The sequence below is a fragment of the Pleurodeles waltl genome, chromosome 1_1 (genome assembly GCF_031143425.1).
Source record: "Pleurodeles waltl isolate 20211129_DDA chromosome 1_1, aPleWal1.hap1.20221129, whole genome shotgun sequence".
In the NCBI taxonomy this organism is placed as follows: domain Eukaryota; kingdom Metazoa; phylum Chordata; class Amphibia; order Caudata; family Salamandridae; genus Pleurodeles; species Pleurodeles waltl.
The window spans coordinates 228,605,379-228,632,300 of record NC_090436.1 but is presented as its reverse complement, the minus strand read 5'-3'; the positions used below and the strand labels follow the sequence as shown (position 1 = coordinate 228,632,300).

The following is a 26,922-nucleotide window of genomic DNA, read 5'->3' as shown; positions in this document are numbered from 1 at the left end:
ATTTCTTGGCTCTCCCAAATATGTGGTCAGCAAATTGCAGATGGTTCAGAATGCCGCAGCGCGTCTTCTGCTTGATATTCCAAGGCATACTTCAGTTAAACGGGCCTTGTCCGCTCTCCACTGGCTTCCGGTGGAACAGCGTATACATTTAAAAACCCTTTGCATCATTCACAGATCATTGCATAATAGAGGACCTCATTTGTTGAAAACATTAGCCACCTTTTACAAACCCGTCAGAGCTCTTAGATCTGCATCTACAGCCTTAGCTGTACTTCCTAAAGTTAAAAAAAGCTAGATGGGGTGGTGCGACGATGGAATATCGGGGAGCCAAATTATGGAACTCCCTCCCCCTTAGTATTCGACTAACTAGCCACAAACTTAATTTTCGAAAAGCGATCAAAACCTGGCTTTTTAAACTTTAGTTTCCTGCTCTGGCTCCTGTTGTTGTCCTTTAGCGCTGCGAGGCCTCCGGGTAGTCAGGCGCTTTACAAGTACAAATAACATAACATAACATAACATAACATAACATAACATAACATAAGGAGAGCGAATATGTTTCACACAGCCAGATAACCGCGTGGCTAATTAAGGAAAGGGAAGGTGTGCATCAATTGCTGCATGATAAAAGGCAACAGGTTTGAAAATAGACCACTGAACAGCTGAGAAGCGTGCGCTTGCTAACAAACAATTTTTTTAAATAAACTACATCACATCACTGCATTTTCCAACTAGGCATGGACCACTGATGTAGCAGAAGCATCAGTGCTGTCCCTCATGTCACAGAAGTCATTTATCTGTGACAGTTTATGCTTTATGTTAATCAAGGTATTAATAGTTTGATTGTAGAATGATGCGCTGAGAAGTCATTTTAAATGTGCATTCGTTTAGACTAATGCAGAAACCCTGATGGTATCAAAGTTTAATTAAATGTTTGAAGAATTAAATTGATATTATGATGTGATTTAGGCTCTAAACTAATAGTATGTATTGAAAAGATAGTGAATTTGGAATGATTCATGATTTAAATTTGTTCAAAAATAGAGAAATGCTATATTGACTAAAATGTATTAACAGAGTTAATTTGTTTGAAGTTATTGTAATATGAAAATTAATGGGACATTATTAATGTCGACTTTATAGGTTTGCACTTTAAAATGTGTTTATCAGAACATATTAATTAATGAGCTGTATTAATGCACTTGCATTAGCCTAAGTAAGGCCTGCTAGGCCCTGTATTTCGTATCTGTGCAGAAAATGCTATATTATTCTGTTAGCGTGAATTTTCCTTTCAGACTTCATCCCCTTGAGAAGGCTAGTTTTGGTAATAGACTTCTATTGTTTTATACATAGACAGTTGCCCAAATTGGACCTTGGATGTGGAACATCCGTGACTGTGGACTAGCAATTTAAACATTTATTTCAAACTCGAGTGCAGCTACATGTATGAATGATTTTCTCATAACATACCTGGGAAGAAATTAGATTGTTTAAAACCGGAGCAGTGTGATCGATTTCTATTGGATGATGCCCCTTCAACGTAAAATAAACTGTTGTCCTGAACGAATCAGATGGCCATATGAACTTTGATATACCGATGACCTGTTGAACTTTGGATAGATTCTCCTTTGATCAGAACCCTTGCAGAAGGAGAACTTTGCATGCTGGGCCCCTTATAGAGATATCTTCCTCTCTGCCTTTTGCCCCTTTGAAACACCTTGCTGACAGTTAGGGAGTTTCTTCCTAATCCTTGCAGAAGATTCTTGACTGAGCTTCTGACATGCTGATGCTTTTCCTCTTTAGCTATCTTTTACCCACTTTAGTTAGTACCCTGTTGCCTGAGATTACCTTTTTGCTAATTCTTTTTGCCCTGTTTGTGTTTTGCCCACATCTGCTCTGCCCCACACATTTTACCTCAATTTGGGGTCAATTTGGCTTAGTAGGATTTCCCTGTGCCAAGCTAAATTGAACTTTGATGATTTGAATTGCACTAATGCTTATCAATACTGAGCAGCGTTTTTTTCTGTATCTCATATAAGCTTCTTGATTTTTTGCATTGTCTTGACTAATTTCATAGCTTTGGGCAACCCTTGGTAATTCTGTATCTTTATAACTTTGACTTGTGAATTGTCTACATGAATTTGAGCTTCACTGGAGTTGTCCTTGTATTGCCACATTGGTGATACTGTGTAACTAAACTGATTTGTATTGAAACTGTGTTGTATGGTTCTATTACATCCTATGCAGGGTCCAAAGATCCATTGACCTCATTGAGCATTGACTGCTGCAAAGGATGAAAATGCTTCAGCAGCACTTTAAGAAATATTGTAAACGCAAAATATCTGGACAATACAGTTCCTTCCCCCAACAGTTGTAAATTAGGTATTACAGTTGGACTACAATATTTTGTACTGATTTCTTACTATCTAGCTGTCATACATTTACAGTACAATTGATTTTTTTTAAAGCGTTCCTAACAAATGCAGAGATGATAGATATCTAGATTTAAGTATCCTTATAGTGTTTCTGTAGCAGGAAGTCTTGAAATATGCCATAAACCTTAATATCCCATGTTTAAAATCAAGCTAGTCTGATATATGAAATGGTATGTAATAGTATGTCTTCTCCTAGCACCAAAAAGGCCTGTTATACTTAGCAGTATATTTCACACGGTAGCATATGGAAAGGTAGACTGTAAAACATGTTTTGCATATCCATAGATTCTAAAGCATAGACTTAAAATCTCAAATTTACATAAATGTTGCATTATAAAAATAAAAAAATCTGTATCTTACCATGCTATTAATCGCTTGCCATAAATATGGTAAGAGAAGAGTCACAACAGTAAAATAACCCTCACCCACATATTTTGGAAGTGTATTTAGGATGATTTACAATTATCTTGGTGAAAAATTGTGGACAAAGTTTTTTAGGTTGAGAGTGTGGCATTTTATAAAGTCTGAATAACAAAAATAAACTGAACATCCTTCTCCATGGGTTTATATTTTCAGTTTTTTTTTTAGTTCACAAAGAATTCCAGACATACTCTGTGGAAGCTGCGAAGGTCCAACTCTCCAACAGCACCAACATTAATAAGCAGTGCACCTGATAATGGCACATAGAACACAGCTGTGCTAATATTGAACAAATGAGGATTTGCACACTGTAACTTTTTTGTCCCCATCCCACCATTCCCATAGGAAAACTATACTTCCCTTAGGAGAACCCCCTTCTCCTTATCCCCACTTTTGGGGTGTTCATTCCCATTGTCACACAGCATAGAGGTTTAATTCTGGTCTTGACAGAATTAAATCTACTTCCATTTTGAGGTTATAAATGGAATAGAAATAATGACTTTGACTTGTTCATACATTTGCATGGTTAGCCACCATGGAATGCCTACTCCTAGCACCTGGGACCAGATTTACAAAAACAGATTAAAAGGTGCATTTCACACCTGTGAATTGCAAAGGTGAAGTTGCCCTTGTAAATCATGCTATTTGTGCTTCTGAATTGAACATAGGTTTGCAGATTGCTTTGTAAATCTGGTCCTTTATGTTTGCAAAAAATGCTTTTGCAAACTATTTTGTCATACCTTCTGCAAACCACAGCACTGACAAGTTACCTTGCAGCTCAATTACGTTATAAGGGAAAGTGGACTAAGAACTTCTTAAAACTGATAAACTTCCCAAACTTGACTTGAAATAATCTTTAATCGCTTTACAGCCATAAAACCACACAAAATATTATAATATAAAACACATACAAACATTTAGATACTACACATTAAAATGAGTTAAAAAACAATTCAGTGTGCAAAACAAGAACCAGTTCTGTATTATGAAAATGACATCTCAGTACACTTTTAGTGCCCAACCATGGATGCTCTGGGTTATCAAGGCCAACCCAGAAGGGTAAATATATGGGAGAAAAGTAGTTGTTATAATGATTTATCCACATGGGGCCCTAATCCCTTGAGAAATATCTACTGTAAATCCTTTCTTAAAGGTGATATGATGGTATAAGGAAAAATAAGAAACGTTCTGACATGCTTCAGAGATGGGCCACTATACTGTCATCTTTTTTGTCTGAGCCTCCACATATGTAACAGAAAGCATGATACCCCAAACACAATAGGGTGTCTGACATCACTTCTCTGGATCCTAATTACTACTCTGTAGTCCCAAATTCCCATGTTGTGACACAACGGGGGAACCCATCTCCTTCTGTACCCAAGGTATGTTGGACAAAAAATTACAACATGGTCAATCGTTTCAGTAACCTTGGTACAGAAAAGACAAAACCCATCAGACTCTTTGGGAGCAAGCTGCCAGTTTGCTGTAACAGAGCAAAGTGGCAAGGTACCTAGTCGAAATTTCATGTAAAGTGTCTTGGCTTGAGGGGATTCTATCTCATCCAAGAAGGTTTTCTTTACACTCAAGAAAGGAGACTGTAAATGTACCTACCATGGATTGCCCTAGAAGAAATTCAAGTGTGTGCTGCCAGTATGAACCATTTAACAGTGCGTTGGATACCGCAATGGCTTCCAGGGGCGTGGTCCATATATGCCCACACCCAATCTGAAACAAGCGTTGATTTAGTCCCAGTAGCTCCTCCAAGACCTGTCAGTAGGAGATCAATTCTGGGGTAACCCAAAGTCTGTGCCAATACAATGTAGGCCTCAGACCTGTTTTGTTGGCAATGATTCTAGGTCTAATCATAAAGAGATTAATGGGGTACTAGCCAGCATACTCTACGTAATCACAGCACAGGCCTTCCTGCTGCACATGCTTCTTGAATTGGTCAAAGCCTGTTACAGCAGGCTTAAGTGGAGGAGGGGGTCCTTCAACCAGCTTGATGTAATAATGACAGAATAACCAGTCGATTATACCGAACATGCCCCAACCGTGGTGGCGGATCTGCTTCAGGTATTTATTTTTATTAAAGAAAGATAGAGCTATATAGAGATTAGATTTGTACTCTCTATTTTGGTTCCTCACAGCCAGGTCTCGGGCCTCTAACAGTACCTCGTGCATGATTTTAGCCCCTTCCTTGTCATTAAACTCCAGTTACATGAATGCCTGGTCAGTGAACATGCCCCAAATCATTTTAGCTAAGTACCACTTCTTATGCTTGCTGTATTTAATTTGCTTTCGGCAATGAAATATTTCGGCTGGCCTCCTGGGTTCTTCTGGAGTCTGTGAAGGGTACACTATTCTGTTTTTCCTCTCCCAGTTCCTGCTTCTCTCCATTACAGTGCTTGTGTGGAACAGGGAAAGTTGTGAAACATTGCATGAGGCCAGCAATTGAGACCCAGACATCCATGTCAGCATCGTATGCAGCAATGACCATCCCGGTGTTCCTGCCATGCTCCACTCTGGTCTGTGTGGAATGGCTGCCTCTGCCAGGTCCCTCCCCTGGAATATATCCCTGTTGCCAAATTCCCAATCAAATTTATTAAGAGTGAATAAAATGTAATGAGTGAAACAATGAGAAAATGACAAAAACTGTTACGGGGTATCAGGTGATCATTTTTAAAATTAACAGCAAAAATAATGAGTCAATGTTATTGTATATGCAGTTGATGACTGGTCATAAATGCTTATTGTAGGAAAGTGCCCTCTTTGTTGGCATGGTTACCCCCATTGTTCTGCCTGTTGTCAGTGTGTTTGACTGAGTCTACTAGGATCCTGCTAACCAAGACCCCAGTGGTTAAGCTCTCTTTTTCTTTCCACAATTGGCATACTGCCCCCCCATGTAAGTCCCAAGTATGGTAACTAGGTTCCCAGGGCATTGGGGTATCAGGTGATCCCTATGGGCTGCAGCAGTTATTCTGCCACCCATAGGGAGCCCATGCAAAGGGTTCTGCAGGCCTGCCATTGCAGTCTGCATGAAACAGGTGCCTACACCTGTTTTCACCACAGGTTACTGCACCAGGTCACTATAATTCACCCCCAAGGTAGGCCCTCTCAGCCCAGAGGGCAGGGTGCAGGTACCTCGGTGTGAGTGCACCCATGCACTAGCAGAGGGGCCCCCACAAACTCCAGATCCATTTTCCTGGACTTTGTCAGTGCGGGGACGCCATTTTACGCTTGTACTGGACATAGGTCACTGCCTATGTCCAGCTACAAATGGTAACTCCAAACCTGGGCATGTTTGTTATCAAACATGTCGGAATCATACCCCAATACTGTTGCAGGTATTGGAAGTATGATTCCATGCACTCTGGGGGCTCCTTAGAGGACCCCCAGCATTGCTACCACCACTCTTACAGGGTTTTCCAGGCAGCCCAAGTTGCTGCCACTCCTCAGACAGGTTTCTGCCCTCCTGCTGCTTGATCTGATCAAGCCCAGGAAGGCAGAACAAAGGATTTTCTTTGGGAGAGGGAGGTAACACCCTCTCCCTTTGGTAATAGGTGTGACTGGCTTGGGACGGGTAGCCTCCCAAAGCCACTGGTATGCTTTGAAGGACCTATTTGGTTTCCTCCTGCATAAACCAGTCCACATTGGTTCAGGGACCCCCAGCCCCTGCTTTGGCACGAAACAGGACAATGGAAAGGGGAGTGACCACTCCCCTGTCCATCACCTCCCCAGGGGTGGTGCTCAGAGCTCCTCTAGAGGGTCCCCGGGTTCTGCCATCTTGTTTCGAAGGGGAGGCAGGGAACTCTGGGAGCATCTGAGTGGTCAGGCCAGGCAGGTGACATCAGAGCCCGCTCCTGAGAGGTGCTTACCTGGCTAGGTGACCAGTACCCCCTTTTAGGGCTATTTAGGGTCTCTCTCTTGGGTGAATCCTCAGATTCGGCAAGACTCCAGCATGATTCCTCAGCAACCTCCAATTTGACTTCTGGCCCCTGGAACTGCGGCTGGACCCTCCAGGAACCGACAACGCTGCAAACCAGAAGACTCTTCTGCAACTTTGGTTCCACGGCTCTTGACAGCTTTGCAACATTTCCCTGGCCTTGCATCCTCAGAAGACATCAACTCTTCAGCCTGCACAAGAAGAAGAAGGAATCCCCCATGGAGTGAAGAAGTCACTCCCCTGCATCCTCAGGCACCTACTGCAACGACGACTGGATGCATGGATCTTCTCTCCTCCTGAGCTGCCTGGATCCTGCATCATGGATGGTGGTCCAGAGTAGTCCTCTTGGTCCTCCCTACCAGCTGTCCAACTTTAGTGGAAGTAAGCCTTTGCCTTCTCATGCAGGACAGTACCCCGTGCACTGTGTCTCTTGCAGCTTCCAAGGCTTGTTGGCATCTCCTTCAAGGGATCTTCAGGCTACATGCAGCACCACCCACCCAGCACTCCTTCCTGCCAAGCACAGCCCTCTGCGTGGTTCTCTTGTGGCGTGGGATCCTTTTCTGTAGTGCTGCGAGGGCGCTTTCAATGACTCCTGTGTACCCATCCTATGGGCATCCTGAGGGTGCTGCCTCTGCTCCTTTGAGTCCTCTGTGACACTGACGGTCCTCTATGACTCCCCCTCCTGGGTTAAGTCCTCCTGGACCTGTAAGTCCCCGGCAGCACCACTTTTCCACTAACTGCGAATTTGCCTTTGCCACGGGTTGTTGGTGGAATTCCTGCACTGACACCCGTCTGCAGTGTTCACTCCAGTGGGGGACATCATCTGCATCCAATAGTAACTCTTCTCCAGCTCCAGGGCTGCAGTGTTGACCTGTTCATTCCCACCGTCGACCAACTCCTGCAAGTACAGGTGGGTGGGTAGTAGCTCCTACTTCTCCTGGACTCCACTGACACTTTTGGACTTGGTCCCCTCTCTCCACAGGTCTTTTTCTCCAGGAATCCACAACTGGTTTCTTGCAGTCTTCTCTGGGTGACTTTTCTTTATTTCCTTTCATTTGGGTTGTTTGGGGAAATTCCAATGATTTACTCCTGCTTTCTTGGTTGCTGGAGAGTATTGTGGTACTTACCTCTGTGGTTTTCTAGTACCCCCAGCTCCCCTGTACACATTCCACCTACCTAGGTGGGGGCCCTGTGTTCGCATTCCATTTTTTTAATATATGATTTGGGCTCCCCCAAGCAACACTATTGTTTATCTACATTTGCACTGTTTTTTGCATTCGCAAACGGTATGATTGGCCGTTTCCGAATGCAAAAATGCCTTTCATTATGTATGAAAGGCATTCGCTATGCAATTTTAAGGAATTGCTAAAACAGTGATTCCTTAAAATTGCGACCCCGTTTAGAGAATCGCAAATTGCAATTCTCTAAATAAGAAATCGCAAATAAGGAATCCTTATTTGCGATTTCTTAAGCACATGTATCAAGCTTTTCCTTAATGCGAATTGGGCATTAAGGAATCGCAATTACCACCAAATACAATTTGGTGGTAACCATGTACAAATTTTAAAAATGCATTAAAAATGCATTTTTAAAATTGGCATGTGGCATGTGTGCGCCTTACATGTCCTAAAATAATTGGGGGTGCAGCAGAGGGGGCCTTAGGCCCCCAGCACCCTGGGGATTGCATTTCCGAAATTGCAAATTCCAGTTAGGAATTCGCAATTTGGTAAATGCAAAAAATTGGCAAATATGGGTGCGAATGGGGTCAGAATCGCTATTGCGATTCGGTAATAGCATTTGCGATTTATAAGAAATCGCTATTACCAAATCGCAAATATGATACATACCAATTTGCGACTCTAAAATAGCGATTTCTTAAAAAGCGCTATTTTGAGACTCGCAAAATGGATTCTTGATACATCTGGCCCTAAGGGTGGAAGAAGGGGACACCTTGTGATATTGACGGTGAAAAAGTGTGTGATATTTATTTCACTTCCTCTGGTACTTGGTTGAATTCATGCCATGGAGAGTGCGAAACGGTGTAACGTTAACATACCTTTTTTTTTTTAAAGCCAGAAGACTTCTTCTTGCCCCTCTGTTTAAGAAGACCATACTTTATAGAACCTTCTGTGGCAATGCTGGGAGATTCTGGAACATTCCCCCTTCAGATGAAGAAGATTACCTCTTTTCTAATGTTTAAATCACTCCTTAACTCATGCTACTTGTGGAACATATGCATGTGGCACCTTAATCCAACAACATCTGCCTACATTTTAAGAACTGCTCTTTGTGCTCTAACTTCTAGGTGAGCGTGGCTTCCAGATATTCTTACCTCGATCTATAATCTTTTTGCCCACTTACTTGTAACTCTGGGAAGATTTAATGTGTACCTCCTCTACATTGTGCATTCTATTGTATTGTGGCTTCGTGTGCAACTGCCTTGTGGTCTATGCTGAGAAAACAAAAACAAAAAAACGTTGGACTTGAATTTTACTTGGGGCCTCATCCCGGTCTCCATGTCACCGAAGACAGGAACTAGCAGTATCCAAAGCAGATTTGGTCCTATACCAGTAGGAACATCCCTGTCTGAAATGCCAAACCATGAATCCTTCGAGTGGAGCCATAAGCAACTCCAGACGAGTTTGAAACCAATTAGAACTTGCCAGTAAAGTATTGGTGCCAAGGATCGTGTCTGGGCATACTTGCTGCACTTAGGGCTTCACACTGAGGAAAACAAAAGAGTGGTGAATTAATCTGAGCTTTAAGTGATTACTCTGAGTCACAATACACTCTATTGTTTATTTGCCTATCAGTCCACCTCCACGGGAACAAGCCATATGGAGTATTGGACCTGTTTTAAATAAGGAGAGTCCAGCCTGAACTGTTAGGGTAAGCCCTCTCTGAGCAGGAACACAAGCCAGTACAGACCACTTTCAACCTAGTTAAGTAAGACCAGTGAAGTACTGCTCGAGTCATATGGTACAGTGTGCACTAAATCATTTCTGGGCTCTTAGGACACCGTAACTGAGGAAAACAAAAACATGATGGATGGATTGCTTGAATTAATCTCAGCCACTGCTAATTACTCTGCATCAATTACTTAGAGTCATGATGCCCTCCTTGGGTGAAAGTTAGCTCTATAAGTTTTATTCAATTTGATTCGGTTCCACTCTTGGCTTTAGTATAATCCCATTGTTTTTTTTTTGCCCACCGTGCCAGCTTAGACAGGAACCAACCATATCCAAATCAGCCTTGGTCTTTCTCCAGTAGGAACAGTTCAGCCCTTTTTGTCAGGTCCCCTTGAACCAGGAGCACAAGCAGACCCAGATAGGTTTCTGCCTAATTGGGCATCATCAGTGAGGTATAGCTTGGCTTATATGACACAGGGAGCATGGCACCAATAGCCGGGCATATGCACTTAGGACTTTGCACTAAGGAAAACAAAAAAGGAGATAGTTGGAATGCTTGAATGAATTTCACCTTCTGGAAATTACTTTCGTTGCATCCCAGTCCATCATTTTTTAGCCCACTTTTCCACCTCAAACAGGATGATCCCATATGCCAGTCAGGTTTGGTACTGCTCCATAAGGAACTGCCCACTCTAAAGTAACAGGCCAGGTCCCCTCCAAGCAGGAATACACCTGTCTTGGCTTAGTTAGGCCTTGTCAATGAGGTTTAGCTTGATTCCTATTGCACAGTGATGACATGACCAAAACCTGGGCTTACTCATTGCACTTAAGACATTACACTAAGGAAAATAAAAATGTGATAGGCGGATTGCTTGAATTTGTCTAGTCCAGTGCTAATTTTGCAGGAGGCATCCAAGTACATGCTTTTGTTACATTTTGTGTTATGTGTTTCCTTTATCTTTTAGCCCATGCACATAATGCATCTGCGTGGTGAGTGAGCATCTTCCATCCAATGTTGTGAGACACCACAGAATGGCTCTCAGATCGGAGAGGTACCTGAAAGGAATCCTTCCTTCTGAGAATGACTACTGTCTTCTTGCTGGTCGGTGAGGGAGCGCCTCTCATTATAGCAACTGGTTATAAGGGAAATGATAGGCCCTTTTGCCAGTTACATTCAGGGAGAGTTATATTGTCCTCTCCCGTTAAAAGATCTACCTAGTTTCCCTCATCCACACACACACACACACACACACTCACATTAGGGTAAGGGCGTCTAGGGTTTAGGGTGGGTGAGGGTATTTGGGTGGCAAGGGTATTTTTAGGATGTAGGGTGGCAAGGTGTCGCTTGGCAGATATAAACTCTTCATATTTAGTATAGTTTGTCTCAGGGATAAATATTTATTAACTTGTCCCATACAAAGTTCTTCACAAAAAACAGGATTATCTTTGTTCCAACTGATTAGTAGCAATATATTTGAAGTCTTGTTCTTCTGATTTCTAGGTTCGTCTTGAGGTAGTCTCATCGACACGCTCACAGAAAACCAAAACATAGGTATGTTTTGGGTCCTTTAAATTATCCTCTTTATCCAATTCCTGTTCTTTCTATCTTCTGTGGTTTATTCAAATATTTTTCTCTTCTGTCTATTCCTTCGCTCTTACATTCAATTGTTACATTTTCCCTTTGATCCTATCAACTATCTGATAAGTGGCATTAATAGTGTTACTATTATTCACTTCACAAGTTCATTAATGAACAAGCCTGGTATATTAGATATGTATATACAATCTCTTCTCAGAAACAAATGTGAAAGAGAAAAAATGAAAAGAAAAAAATACAAACTAAATCCATCCTCAAATAACTGAAAGGTAAAAACCTGTGAGCCCTCCTGGAGCATGGTGTGTCAATGTGCCTTGCCGGTTGGGGACTCTGCAGTCCTGCACACACTCAAGTGTGCCTCCTTCCGCCTGGCCTCCCCGCATTCTTGTGGCTTGGCTTGATGGTAGGTGAACTCCGCTCGAACTCTTCTCCTCTCCGCGTCTGCAGCATCCTTCTCCGCATGATTAGAACTCCCGTAGACTTCCTGCTCCACCTTCCTTTTGGGCTCCAGTCGGCCCTTGCTGTTAATGGCCTCTGCTCTTAACGACCCCTCCAGCACAGGTCCTTCTTTTAGTTCGATGTTTAGGGTTTGTGGTAGGTCAGCGGATTTGGGTGGCAGGGGTATTTCTAAGGTTTAGTGTGGATAAGGGTATTTGGGTGCAAGGGTATCTCAAGGGTTTAGGGGTGGTTGAGTTTACGGTCTGTGGTTGTTAAGGGAATATATATGTGTGTGTTTTTATATATATATATATATATATATATGTATATAGATATATATATATATGCACACATATATATATATATATATATATATATATATATATATATGTATGGGTGTATGTATGTGTGTGTAAAGGGCGTTTACTTCCCTGTGATATACTTACATTTTAATTTTGGAGGTATGTGCTGTAAAGGGATATGCATGGTAATGGATGTGTGGTAAAGGCATACGTGGTAATGGCATGCATGGTTTTGTCATACAACCCATCCAGGCTCTTCAGTCAATTCACATATGACATATGTGGAAAATTTATGTTTTCTCTCCATGAGACAAGAATCCATTCTGGAGCTTCCCTGTGTACAAATGACTTGCAAAATGGAATCAGGAGAAGTAACTGATTGCATACTTTTGTGTATTGTGGGCATTCAGGAAAATTCATCAACCTCTCTTTTTGAAGTGCATGAGAGCTCAGAATCTGGTTGATGTGAAGAAACTGCACTTTGATGTTCAAAGGTGTAAACCACTGATATCATCCTGCTTCCTTGGCACGCAAATGTCACCCAGACAGATATGTGTAGTGGGCAACAGGGAGGGCTTTCCATTCCTTTGTGGCCTTTGTTCTTCTTTGACAGGGCACAGACACTAGCATCTCTTCCTCCTGATTCTGAAGCACAGAGTTTATGGCAAGGACATCCTGTAGGAAGTTGTTAAAGACCCCTAAATGTAGGTGTGACCAAAAATAAAACAGGTAGCAAGAATACATTTTCTTTTCTAACAGCCAAGTATAAATAGTGGGCACAAACTCAATTTTGCGAGGATACCGTTGCGTAGAAGTGAAGTACAGCCCCTTGGACTTGAGAAATGTTTGAGCTCCAGGTCTGGATCCTAAATGGGGAGCCTCCTTACCAAGCCAGGACCAGACCTGGAGAATCTAAGAACTTTGCAAGAAGTGTGTTTATTTCTGCAATTGTTAGAGCAAGGCCAATCTCAGATGATGAGAAGTACTGAAAGTGTCCTGCAGAATGAGAAAGCCGTCCAGAAAATGTGAGTGCAACCAAGTGGCTGATGAAGCATGAGAGCTGAGCAAGAGAACATAACACCTACCACAGATGCTGCAGAACGCAAGGTGATGTTCGGCTTTGCATCTACTGTGTGTTGAGTTCCCTCCATCACTGAATGACACTGAAAGTTGACTTGGTGTTGATAGAACCTTGACTGTGCAGAATGCATTTAAATCAGTACGAGTCTGGTGAGATGTTGTACTTCAAGCCTCTCACTGCACTGACCCTGTGATTGTTATCTTGGGTGCAATATGACCTGACTAAATCCAGCAGGTTCCTTGACTGCCCCCACTTGATGAAGCAAGTGGCTCAAAAGATTTGAAAAAAGGTGTGATTCCAGCTCATGTTACCTCTGACGCATTGTGAACCAGGGATCAGTTTTAATCCCCCTTCAAAGAACTCCTGCATTTGTGATATGCCTCCTTTGTAACTTGATTGGTGTGCTGGGGTGTAATAGTGACCTTGTTTGGGTGGTGGCTCATGGTTTCAGCATGAGGCACAGAATATGATTAAACAGGGACCAGATCATTCAGGAAGTAAAGAGGAGGCCTTGTTGAGCTTACATAAGGTAAATCACTGCAGCAACAGTCTCGCTACCTTCCAGAGGGACCACTTGTAAACACCATGACAAGTCCCATTGAGGACTTTTCTATTTTTATCATGGGTTTGCTTGAAGGTATCTTATCTGCCTCCTATCAGGGATGACGATTTTTTGTTGTTTATGTTATGATGGGTGCCAAGTAAATATGGACGCTCGCAGTAAGGTCTGCCATGTTTCAATTGTTTTAGTTATGGGGAAAATTATCTACATGTGATTCAAGATAACGCTTTCAGCGCCATACTCGTTCTGTCTTATTGAGATTTTAGTGTTTCCAATTTTATAAACATAAGATAAAATCTGCAGTCAGATGGCATTAGAACCACAGCATTTGACCTTAGTTTTTAGGTGCCTTGTGATGGAACTATCAAGCCAAAGATCATGCCAGTTTGAAGCAACAAAATGCCTCAGTTTGGAGCTGCTCTAAAAGTGGTTCAGAGAAGTGGCCTTCAGCCCAGCGCTACTTATCATTCCTGGGCATGGGCTGTAATAGAGAATAGCCAAATAGCTATTTCTTACTGAGAGAAGGTATGTTGAGTGATCCATCTTAAGAAACTCAATTCATAGGCTTGCTGTTTTCTGCTTCTGCTAAATGTTAGCATACCACTTAGAAGTAGAGATAGGGTGTTATGATGCTAGAAACTTAATATCTATTTTAGGATTGTTCATATTGTTTTTGCTGGCCATGACATGCATTACTGCATTTATTTTCTCATTCAGTGTGGTTACCATTCATATTTTATACTCCAGCCTGGAGTTTTAGAAAATAAAACATGTTAAACGTTTATCCCCAGGCCTGTTTCTTAGTGATATTTTGTGTGTTATTAATTTTTTCATTTACAAAGGAGGGTTTCGAGTTCCACTGTGTCCTAGAACTCATTTAGTGGGATTAACCAGGACCCAGGCTGCTAGGGGCTAAGAACTTAGCGCAAACAGCTTCCTTCTTCCAGCCTACTAGCGGATTATGATAAGCCAGAACCCAGCCTGACCTGGCGTCGGGACAGAGCACTATGGGCCTCATTATGGTTCTATTATATTCTATGGAATTTGTAAAACGGCGGATGGGATATCCGTCACATTTGGGACGGAGTAATCCCCTCCGTCAAGGTCGTAATCAGGCCCTATGTTTCTTTTATCGTTTCCTCTGATATCTCTGATGTTGCTGTGATAGCCAGGGACCTTCGCTCTGTGACCCCTTTGTGCCCTGCCCTGTCACTCCTTTGTCCTCTTGCGAGTATTGTAGTTCAGCTCTTGGTAATTCCAATAGTGTCCGCGCCTCTTTAAGATCTGTGATGTGATTTAATATGCAACTCAAAGGTGTGGCTGAAGAGGTATGTCCATCGGTACTTGATATGGTTATGCCTCAACTTTTCAGTGACAGGACGAAACTACTGGCGACGCACCAGGGCCGCTGGTGCAATGTCTTGGTAGAGGGAGCATATGGCACCTTGAAATGTTACTGTGTCTACTTTTCGGGCTACTTGTAGTAAAGCCTATTTCACTTTGAAGGAGTGCAATTTTGTTAAAAAATCCTGGGGTCATGCTCTGTCTGCTATCAGTGGTCCCCCGACTCTGTGCACTCTATCCAGTTTGAGTTTCAACTTTGTGTGCCCGAGCACCTCCGAAAACAGTCCCTCTATGAAGGTCTCCAGGTCTGTGCCCTTAGCTCCCTTCTCTAGGCCTCTTATCTGTATATAATCTCGTCTAGACCTATTCTCCAGGTCGTCCTGTTTCAGGATTGTCACTTGCAGTTGTTGCTGAAGGGAGCGAGGGAGTTCATCCACCCAGTCTGTGCGGTGTTCTAGATCAAGTGTTTTAGCTTCTACGTCCTGAACTCTTAGGCCTACTGAGTCTATGTCTCATTGTAAAGAGGTAAATTTACCGTTGAGGTGTATTCTCAATGCCTATGGAGATGTGGCCATGTCTGTTTTCAGTTGTTCCTGTAGTTCCATTTTGAACTCCCAAAGTGATGATAGGAGATCCTCCTTCGTCAGTGATATGTTGTCTTCTCTATTATTGGACAGGTCTTTGACTTGTATTTCTTCTGGGGCACAATATCTGGACACTCGGTTTTTCTGCAACCTTTTTGGCAGCATAAAGATTGCAGGAACAGGTTTGTGTTATGCTCAGGATCCCTTCAGTTTCTCCCTTACCAGTTTCCAAGCTTTTTCATGCTGTGTTGCCCTAGCTTATTGTTTTAGGGGAATTCCTCTCATCACAGGACTGTGACAGTGCCGAAAGAGCCCCACTGGCCGGTGTAGGGAAAGAGGTACAGCACTTTATAGGTGGGAAAGTTTTAGTCGAGGTCATCGTTCCTCTATTACTTTTCATCCCCCAATGGGCTTATTTGTACCATCGATCTCCCTGCCAGTGCAGACCCAGGCCCGCCTCCCTATTATTCACCCTGGGGGGGCCTCAACATGTCAACCATATCCTCTATTTCTTTATTTTTATAGGCATCACACTGGGTGACCGTACTATTCTCACTGCTGCGAGCGGTTGCACTGCAGAGTTTGGCATTATATATTGGTGGCTGGCACACTCCTTTCACTCAAAAGCGGCTTGGTTTTCAAAGTGGGGGCCATTTTGGAGTCAGGCACTAAGGGTTTTTATTGTTCCTTTGCACTTTCCCCGTTAAATGCTCTTGTACCTGGTGTCTCCAAGGGATTCCATCAATGAGCAGCCCACCCTCACCCCCACTGTGGATGAGGGTCTCCATCCTTGGCATCCTCATCACCCCAGAGTGGGCCTCGATTCCACCATCCCAGAGTCAGGAACTTTGCCGCTCTGATTATCCTTGCCTCTTCTTGCCTTACTAGGGCTCCTCGCCCTAACATGGCGCCTCAGTTTTCTTCCATCTTCGGGTAACTAACCTTTGGCTAGGATAAATCGTAGATCAAGAAATCTGGAGGCGGCACGGTTATGTTTAGTTTGGTGGAGTAGTATTAGTATACATGTTTCCCAAGTGTTAGTGAGTGTTCGGTCTGTACAATACTATAGTCTATCCATTACTGCCCTCCAGTAGTCCTGTAGCATATGGCAGGACCATAACGTGCTGTATGTCTGCATCCAGCAATTGACATCGAGGGCAGCTCACGTCCGTTCTGTGGAAGAAGCAATTAATTTGCTGTGGTGTCAGGTAAGCTCGATGGATAGTATAGCATTGAACAAGGCAGAATCTAGCATTACGTGGCATCCTCAGTGGTCTCTCTAACTATTTGAGACCATTGTTTATCTGTGTATGGTGCATCCTTATGAGCCTCCCAATGCACACATAACCGTGTTAATAGAGGGAAGGGGAGGTGTGGTGTCTCAGGGATTCTGCTAGCCAATGCATCAAGTGTGTTCCTGCGCCAAGTACATGCAAATATTATAATGTCAGGTGTGTGGGAGGTTCTTGATTGATTCCTCCCAGGCCTGCTGCAATGCTCTAGTGGGAGAGCGATGTAGGAGTAAGCCGACAGGGGGTATATTAGTATCTTCCCGTAATGTGGCATATGGGAGGAGAGCACCGTCATCGTATAGGTCCCCATGTGTATGTATCCCGGCTGCAGTCCAAGTGGCCAGGTCAGATGTAGACATGATATGTGTTCCACGTGGCGTTCCCACTAGTGGTATCGCTGGTGCGTAAGGGATCACTCCCTTCTTAAGGGATAGACTCTGGTGATAACAGTGACATGCTGTTCGCAGTAGAGGGGCCTCTGGTGTAGAATGTTTTGCACATGGGTGGAATAAGTGGAGCAAGTCCGGAAGTCTCCATGCTGGGGGGGAAGGTTGCTGTGTCCCCCAAATTTCTGCCAGCAAACCAGTGTGATACCAATTGAAGTTGGGCCACGTGGTAGTAAAGTTCAAAGTTAGGCAGTGCCATTCGGCCTGATCAGTGGTCCTGTAAAGTTTTGGGAGCGCTAACCAGCAACATGCACCGTGCCATAGGAACTCCCAAAGTAAAACATTCCAGTGAACAAAAATATGATGCCGGGATATATATTGGGAGATTTGTAAAGTAATATCAGAAGTGAGGTAATGCAACCATCTTTATCAGAGCAACTCGATCTGCCATAGAGAGTGGAAGGGACTTTCAGAAGGTAATTTGTGTCCTTAAAGAGGTCACCGCCTGCGTTATGTTGCCTTCTATCAGGTGATCATCTGTGCAGTATATCTGTGTCAACAAATATCTAAATGTTTGCAGTTGTCATACTAATGGCGCTGCGACTGGTGGAGGGCCGGGATCTAGTGTGGTAGACAAAAATGGAAAGATACAGGACTTGGTCCAATTGACTCAGAGTCCCGATACTTCAGCAAAGGTAGTAAATGTTTATATGATAGAGACAGGCGGATGTGTGACGATAATGCATGCATGCCATCTCCTTGGGGTATTCCCCATTCCTGTTCCCTGAGTGTCACTGCTAAGGGTTCGACCTCCAGGGCAAAAAGAAGTGGGGGGAGAGGGGCATCCCTGGCACATGCCTCTCTCTATAGAGATGGGAGGAGAGATCACAGATCCCATGCGCACTTTGGTCATTGGTGATGTATAAGATAGTCGCACCATACTAGTGAATCAGGTGCCCAACCCCATTTGCTGTAATACCCAAAATAGGTACAGCTGTTCCAGGGAATCCAAGGCCCTCTCCAAATCAAGCACCAGACAGCTGGCTAATGGCGACCACTTCAGTGCATGTCTTAGGAGCCGAAAAAACCTACGGATATTGAACAATGCGTTGGGGTTGGTACAAAGCCATTCTTATCTCTGTGGCCCTGTCTGGTATCAGGAGTGCTAATCGGTCAGCTATGATCTTAGCTAGTATCTTATAGTCGGTGTTGAGGATCGCTAGTGGCCTATAGGAGCTGGTTTGTGTTGTCTCCTTCTTTGGTTTTGGTGGGGTAATGAGTAAGGTGTCTCGGAGAGTGGTGGGGAGCTGCACTAAGTCCAGCACCTCCTTATAGAGAAGACGCAAGTGGGGTTCCCACTGTGGGGCATATGTCTTGTAAAATTCAGAGGGCAGCCTATTCCGGCCAGGGGTTTTGTTATAAACAGGGCTTTAATAGCAGACTATATTTCAGATAACGAGATGGGTTTGTTCAACGCTGCTCAGTGTTCTAATGACACCTGCGGTAATTGGAGACTCAGCAGAAATAGGTCTGTTTCCCGCCAAGGGAGTGCAAGTTGTGTGATATAGTGTAGTGAAATGGTGGGTCAACTCTGTACGGATTTTGCGTTGAGAATACAATAATGTTCTTGTGGAATCACACAGGACTTAGATTGGGTGTTGGGGTCTGTCTTGTTTTAGGAGCCAAGCCAGAAGGGAACCAGCCCTATCTACTGCAGTGTGAGTTCTAGCTGCATGTGCTGCATAGTTGAAGCAACGTAAGTTTTCTAAGAGAGACAATTGTTCCATCTGTGCCGCAATAACTTGAGCCCGGTTCTCAGTGTTGTGCACAGCCTCATTTTTTAGGTGTAACAACTTTTGTTCTAACAGGGTCACCTCCTTATCTAACTGCTTTCTCATGTTCCAGGTTAGCCCCATGAAATGACCATGCAGTTACCTTAAAGGCATCCCACTCCATGGCAGTTGGGTTGACAGAGCCCTTACTTCTAGCAAAATAGTCTGTTATCATGTAGCTGACTGGCTTCCGGAATGCAGGGTCTTCTAGGGCTGCAGGTTGTAGGCGCCCTGTAGGCACTGTTGTAGTTTCTAGATCCCAGTGTAATTGGAGATATTGGGGGTTTGGTCTGAGTGTGTTCGGCCCATATAGTCTGTGTGTTGGACATATTGTGTTAGGTTAGAAGTGCAGAGCAACCTATCAATACGCACATGTAATCCATGTGGAGCTGAATAGAAAGAGTAGACTCTGGTAGTGGCATTATGGGCACGCCATATATAAAGGAGACCCCAGTTATGTAGCCATTTAGTTAGGTTATGTACGTTAGAGGTCGCTGTGGTGCCGGGGAGTGGTTGAAAAGAACAATCAAGTGTTACAACTGAGATGCTATTGAAGTCCCCCCCACGTAACCATGGCATACCCCACAGCAAGACATAACTACTTATAACTACCTCAGGAATGAGGCCAGGTCAGTGTTAGGGAGGTAAAATGCTGCCAATGAGGACATATCTGCCGTCCAAACAGCCTTTCACAAACACATATCTGCCCTCTGGGTCCGTTACTACTTATTCAGTTGCAAATGGGAACCCGGCTCGGATCCAGATCAGAGCTCCTCGAGCATAGGACGAGTAACTAGTACAGTGTATTTGCCCACGCCATCGTAAACTTAGTCTGTCAGCTTCTAGAGCTGTCAGATGGGACTCTTGCACAACGCTATTTGTGTCTTCGAAGGTAGGAGTAAATGGCATATCATCTACTGGGTGTATGAATACCACGTACATTCCAGGTCACTATTTTAGTGGGGGCATGCAAGCGTTTGGACCGTACGGATAGAAATCCAATCCACCCCATAACCAGTGTCATAAATGGAAACAATGGAGTATTTGACATCCTAATCACCCTATAGCAAGGAATGGTGGCCTGTCTGCAAATCGGGTGGCAGAAACATTGAATACATAAAACACAAGATGTAACCACCAACAGCCTAAATACCATGAGAGCGGTACACTTTGACCAGTGGCCGCCCAAACTTTTAACAAAAGTTTACTTTGAGGGGGGGGGGGGTTGATGATGATGATGCAGCGAAGGACCGGTATAATCGGTCTTGATTGTCAGGGGAGAAGTTAGAAGAATGTGAAGCCACCCCTTATTCATCTTGGGAAGTCTGTTGGCACCTCCCCGTCTAGGTATTACTGCCAAACACAGATGCAAGCCCATTACAAGCTACTAAATTAGAATGTCTGCTGCCTGCGGAGTGACATCCAGTGGATGCAATAAGCCATTGCCAGAGGGCCACATAGCAACTGAACTCTCCTCATCAGACGATTGTACTTCCTCCAACTCTGGGCTTGAGCAGCAAGGCGTGGCCATCAGCACTGCCGCTTTATTTAGGGCTCGATGTTGCTCCGCTATTATCTGTTCGCGATCTGAGGCAGGACTCAATGCACTTCCCCCCCTTCCTGCGGGGTTCCCTGTGTGCGCGCTATTGTTTCTGGGTAGTCCGTTTTTGACTGTCCATGCCAGAGACTTCCAGCCATTTCCATGCATTGTCAGGAGAGTCAAAAAAATGTGTAGTACCTTTTGCTATCACTCGTAGGCGTGCTGGAAACAGTAATAAATATTTTGGATCCAGTTCCAGGAGTCACTGTTAAGCTGCCATAAATGTTCCCCTCTCTCATTGGACCGCTAGTGTATAGTCTGGGAAGAACATGATTTTTGCATTTTCGAACTGTACTTCTGAGATTTTTCTGGTTTCCCTTAACACTGTGTCCCTGTCACGGTAGTGGAGAAAGCGAATCACCATGGGTCTGGGGTACGTTCCAGCTGGAGGGTTATGAGCCGGAACCCTATGAGCTCTTTCAATGAAGAAGAAACTTGCCAATGAATCTACAGGGAGTAAGCCACGTCAGCAGGATTCTACATACTGTACCGCATTTCAGCCCTGAAGACCTTTTGGAAGCCCCACAAACCAAATGTTATTCCTTCAGGACCTCCCTTCTGCGTCCTCAATCTGCGATTCCAGAATCTGCACTTAGTCAATAAGTGCTTGCAGTGTAGTGTCTATGGTGAGGACTTTTGGTTGCAGTGACTCAAGCGTCAATACGCACATGTAATCCATGTGGAGCTGAATAGAAAGATTAGACTCTGGTAGTGGCATTACGGGCACGCCATATATAAAGGAGACCCAAGTTATGTAGCCATTTAGTTAGGTTATGTATGTTAGAGGTCGCTGTGGTGCCGGGGAGTGGTTGAAAAGAGCAATCAAGTGTTACAACTGAGATGCTATTGAAGTCCCCCCCACGTAACCATGGCATACCCCACAGCAAGACATAACTACTTATAACTACCTCAGGAATGAGGCCAGGTCAGTGTTAGGGAGGTAAATGCTGCCAATGAGGACATATCTGCCGTCCAAACAGCCTTTCACAAACACATATCTGCCCTCTGGGTCCGTTACTCCTTATTCAGTTGCAAATGGGACCCCGGCTCGGATCCAGGTCAGAGCTCCTCGAGCATAGGACGAGTAACTAGTACAGTGTATTTGCCCACGCCATCGTCAACTTAGTCTGTCAGCTTCTAGAGCTGTCAGATGGGACTCTTGCACAACGCTATTTGTGCCTTCGAAGGTAGGAGTAAATGGCATATCATCTACTGGGTGTATGAATACCACATACATTCCAGGTCACTATTTTAGTGGGAGCATGCAAGCGTTTGGACCGTACGGATAGAAATCCAATCCACCCCATAACCAGTGTCATAAATGGAAACAATGGCGTATTTGACATCCTAATCACCCTATAGCAAGGAATGGTGGCCTGTCTACAAATCGAGTGGCAGAAACATTGAATACATAAAACACAAGATGTAACCACCAACAGCCTAAATACCATGGAGCGGTACACTTTGACCAGTGGCCACCCAAACTTTTAACAAAAGTTTACTTTGAGGGGGGGTTGATGATAATGATGCAGCGTGGGACCGGTATAATCGGTCTTGATTGTCAGGGGAGGAGTTAGAAGAATGTGAAGCCACCCCTTATTCATCTTGGGAAGTCTATTGGCACTTCCCCGTCTAGGTATTACTGCCAAACACAGATGCAAGCCCATTACAAGCTACTAAATTAGAATGTATGCTGCCTGCGGAGTGACATCTAGTGGATGCAATAAGCCACTGCCAGAGGGCCAAGTAGCAACTGAACTCTCCTCATCAGACAATTGTAGTTTCTCCAACTCTGGGCTTGAGCAGCAAGGCGTGGCCATCAGCACTGCCGCTTTATTTAGGGCTCGACGTTGCTCCGCTATTATCTGTTCTCGATCTGAGGCAGCACTCAATGCACTTCCCCCCCTTCCTGCGGGGTTCCCTGTGTGCGCGCTATTGTTTCGGGGTAGTCCGTTTTTGACTGTCCATGCCAGAGATTTACAGCCATTTCCATGCATTGTCAGGAGAGTCAAAAAATTGTGTAGTACCTTATGCTATCATTCGTAGGCGTGCTGGAAACAGTAATGAATATTTTGGATCCAGTTCCAGGAGTCACCGTTTAGCTGCCATAAATGTTCCCCTCTCTTATTGGACCGCTAGTGTATAGTCTGGGAAGAACATGATTTTTGCATTTTCGAACTGTACTTCGGAGATTTTTCTGGTTTCGCTTAACACTGTGTCCCTGTCACGGTAGTGGAGAAAGCGAATCACCATGGGTCTGGGGTACGTTCCGGCTCGAGGGTTTACGAGCCGGAACCCTATGAGCTCTTTCAATGAAGAAGAAACTTGCCAATGAATCTACAGGGAGTAATCCACGTCAGCAGGATTCTACATACTGTACCGCATTTCAGCCCTGAAGACCTTTTGGAAGCCCCACAAACCAAATGTTATTCCTGCAGGACCTCCCTTCTGCGTCCTCAATCTGCGATTCCAGAATCTGCACTTAGTCAGTAAGCGCTTGCAGTGTAGTGTATACGGTGAGGACTTTTGGTTGCAGTGACTCAAGTGTCTGTTCTGTTGCATTTTCCTTGTTCACGAGTTTCCGGTGATCTGCGTATAGCAAGTTAAGGTCGGATGCCACAGTGTCTATTTTAGATTCTAGTGAGGACCTGGCTTGTTCACTGGCAGATAACACCGCATCTAGCTTAGTCTCCAAAGAAGCATGTCGCACTCCTTGGGCCTGCAGAGTCGTCATTGTCAAGGATGTTGCTTGTCCACGAGGAGTCGCTTGAGAATCGGTTGTCCAGATTTTCCCCATCTTGCTCACTGTGGTCACTGCACCACTGTCAAGAGGGGTCCGCTGTGATGGTCCACACTCTGCGGCCCAGTCCGTCTATTACCTGCTTGTGGTGCCTGAGGGCTGGCTCTTCATGAAAGGCCACAGGTACAAGTTCACACAATCATTCCCTCACCAGTAGTCACTTGGGCCATCACAGGGGTTGCTCCTATGGGTCAGGAAATAACAATATCTTAGCACTTCATTCAAGCCGATTATCTTCTCTTATTTCAATGTCTATGGCGGTATTGTCTCCGAAATCTGCTGTGGTTTAAATGAGATGTCGCAGAGTTTCTAGTGCTTTGGTTTCAGCGATTAATGTGATCAGGCATCCAGCACCATGGGTCCTATGTCGTTTTCGCATTTACTCCGTATCCCAGGACCGTTGGGTGGGATTTCAGTGTCTCCCCTGCTCCCAATGTCCAGGGCCCTCGCTAGGTCTCAATGGTTCCCAATCTGCTCTGCGTCTCCAGCTGATTTCAGTTATCTGTAGTACGGCCCTAAAGTGGTCGCACTGTGCCACATACCTCGTATAGTAGGCAGTCCATTGGTTTTAGGTCCCAGAGTATCGACACTCTGCGTTGCTTCCCGGGCCCGTTTCACGTTCCTTCTCTGTGGATGTGGTGACCTCCGCCGCGGCAGCTTCTTCCGGCGTGAGGCCGAGCCCTATTTCGTCCTCGTCTGCTCAGCCCGCATACAGGTACTCGGGATGCCAATCCCACAGCGCTGGCTCAACGCGAGCCTCACAGTCCACCCCCATGGCTCCTATCTACTAGGCCGCATGTCGGGCCGGTGGGTCTCCCGCGGCCGTCTCTGGTCGCTTGGCCCGCTACGCAGTCCTCCACTGTCACTGAGTGACAGAGGATAGCGTTTCAGTGGCGGTCCATGACTATGCCATGCAATTGTGGTGGATAATGGGGTGGCTGAGCAGAGCCGATTTAAGTCAGGGCTGCCATGTTTCCCCGCTGGCCACGCCCTTGAACATTACCCCTTTTCTATTAGGTTTACTTTGATCTATTCCAATAAATGTAATTCTTTATACATCTTTTATAGAATAATATTTTTGTAAAATATACAGCCACAGGAAAATTTATGTCACACGTTTTGAGTGCTCTTTTTTTTAATAACATATTTTTATTGGTATTTTTAACAAAACACACACAAGCGACTTTGTGATGATTCTACCCCCTCAATCTTAACGCTCCCCCTCCCCCTATCCGTATCTGCTCCTTCCATACATCCCCATTGTTTTAAGACTTCTGTGACTGTGGTGTGGACTCAGGTGTCAAATTCAGCAGTTTAATCTTATCCTTGATCCCCTTCTTCGTAGAGCCTTATTGATGCTGTGGATGAGTTCAGTGATCCAGGTTCTGGCTTTTTTAGGCAGTCTATCAGATGGTCCCATGTTCTAGCTGTCTCTATTGGGTTGCAGCCCCTCGCTGCTTCCAGATGTAAGGTCCTTTCCTCTGCTTCCGCCCATCTTAACAGTGTCTCCCATCTATCTACCCAGGTGTGGGCCCCCTTGATCTTTCCAGTGTAGGGTGATTTCTCTCTTTGCTAGAAGTAAGGGCAGATCTATGTATTTATTAATGGCTTTTTTGGCATTGGGGTGGGGACGCTCCATCACCTCTGCAATGTTTTGGAACACTCCCTCTCAATAGTGCTTCATTTGTGCGACGACTGCCTCCTGTTCAGTGCAACGGGGACACCCACCATTCGCTGCTTCAAACATTGTAGCTATCTTCTTGGGCGTGAGATATGCCCTATGGAACAAATAGAAACTAATCCATTTGAAACGAGCATTTCTAGACACAGTATAGATGTGTGATGTGATTCTGGTCCACTGATTCTCATCTATAGGTGTCCCAATGTCTCCTGTCCATGCTAGTCTTAAAGTGTCCAGTGGGAGCAATGTGTCCTTTCTCTGCTCTTAATGTAAAGCGGATACGGCCTTCCCCACTCCGCCAATAGTGCATTTAGCCTGACATCCTGCATGTGTAGGTGGTTCCACCGCCCCTTGTTTCCAATGTCGTTTTATGATGGTTATCAGTGATCTGTGTACTAGAATAAGCCCATGGGGAGGTCGAGATTGTCCCTAAGGGCTTCAAAAGACAAGAGCTCCCTATTTCTATACAGATCCCCCATTGTGGAGACATTGTGCTCCGCAAGTCGCGATATTCCCACTAGAGCCTTGCCTCCTGGGAGTGTGGAGAGCTCAGTAATGGGTATTTCAGGTTCATAAGGCAAGGCGGTTGTAGTGTGCTGTAAACTGCGTAGCCAACAATTGCGCAGTGTGTGCATGTCCGGTGGGCTAGCAGGGTGTAGCCGTCTGGGGTTCAGCAGGATCCAAAGCAGGCCATTTCCAGAATTCTCTAATTGATGCACTGCTCCTGGAAGTCGTGTCGCTGTGTGCATCTCCCATGCCAGCCATTGTAACTGGCACGCCAGATAATAGAGTTCCACATCTGGCGCTGCCATCCCCCCCCTCATCGGTGGGCCACTGGAGTTTAGTCAGGGCCACTCTTCATCTACCCGTACCCCAGATGAAGCTGATCATTATGGAGTTAATCTCCCGAAATAGGGAGCGAGAGAGAGAATTAGTGGTAAAGTTGTAAAATAGGATGTAATTCTGGGCAGGGCTGGCATTTTAATCAGTGCAATCCGCTCCGCCACCGACAATGGAAGCGTTTCCCAGAACAGGACATCCACTTTTAGCTTCCAAATTGCCTGAACCACATTGCCCTCTAGTAGATCCTCTGGCTTGTGGTATATTTTTACTCCCAGGTAACGAAAGGTGGAGGCCACCCACATAGGACCCTGCGTGTTCCCCACCAGAGGAGTGCTTTTCCGCAGTGGGAAGATATGGGATTTCTGGCAGCTAGTACATAGCCCAGTGAGGTCACCAAACCTCCCTAGCAGCTCAGTCGCACCTGTCAAATCTACTTCTGCATCATGTAAGAAGAGCACCATATTATCCGCATATAGCGCTATTCTGTGAGTTCGACCCTCGACGGTTAACCCCCTGAAGTAGTCACCCATTCTCGCAGTTTGCACCAGAGGCTCTATTGCTATGGCAAATAATAGGTGTGAGCAGTGCTTGAAATGGAAAAGTTTTAGTGCAGGTACTCTGTGCCAGAGTACCGGCTTGTTTCTGAGAAGTGCCGGTACTGTCCAATTAAAAGTATAACGTTTTTCTTGAGATGTGCCGGTACTCTCCCTCTCAAAATAAAAAAGTGCTGGTACTCAGTTCCGGACAGTACCGGCCCATTTAAAGCACTGGGTGTGAGAGAGGACAACCTTGTCTGGTCCCCCTGCCCACTGCATAAGGCTCTGATATCGTACAACCTGTCCGGACACAGGCTGTTGAATTTGTGTATAGTAATTT

The 26,922-nt window shown here is 44.7% G+C and overlaps 1 protein-coding gene and 1 pseudogene across 3 annotated transcripts in view; both read right to left on the bottom strand.

The window, feature by feature from the left end:
- The window catches only part of OSMR (oncostatin M receptor), a 345,202-nt gene that overhangs the window by 251,389 nt on the left and 66,891 nt on the right, over positions 1–26,922 (bottom strand). The gene's annotated exons all lie outside the window — the stretch shown is intronic.
- On the bottom strand, positions 4,737–5,366 carry LOC138294724 (large ribosomal subunit protein uL22m pseudogene; annotated as a pseudogene).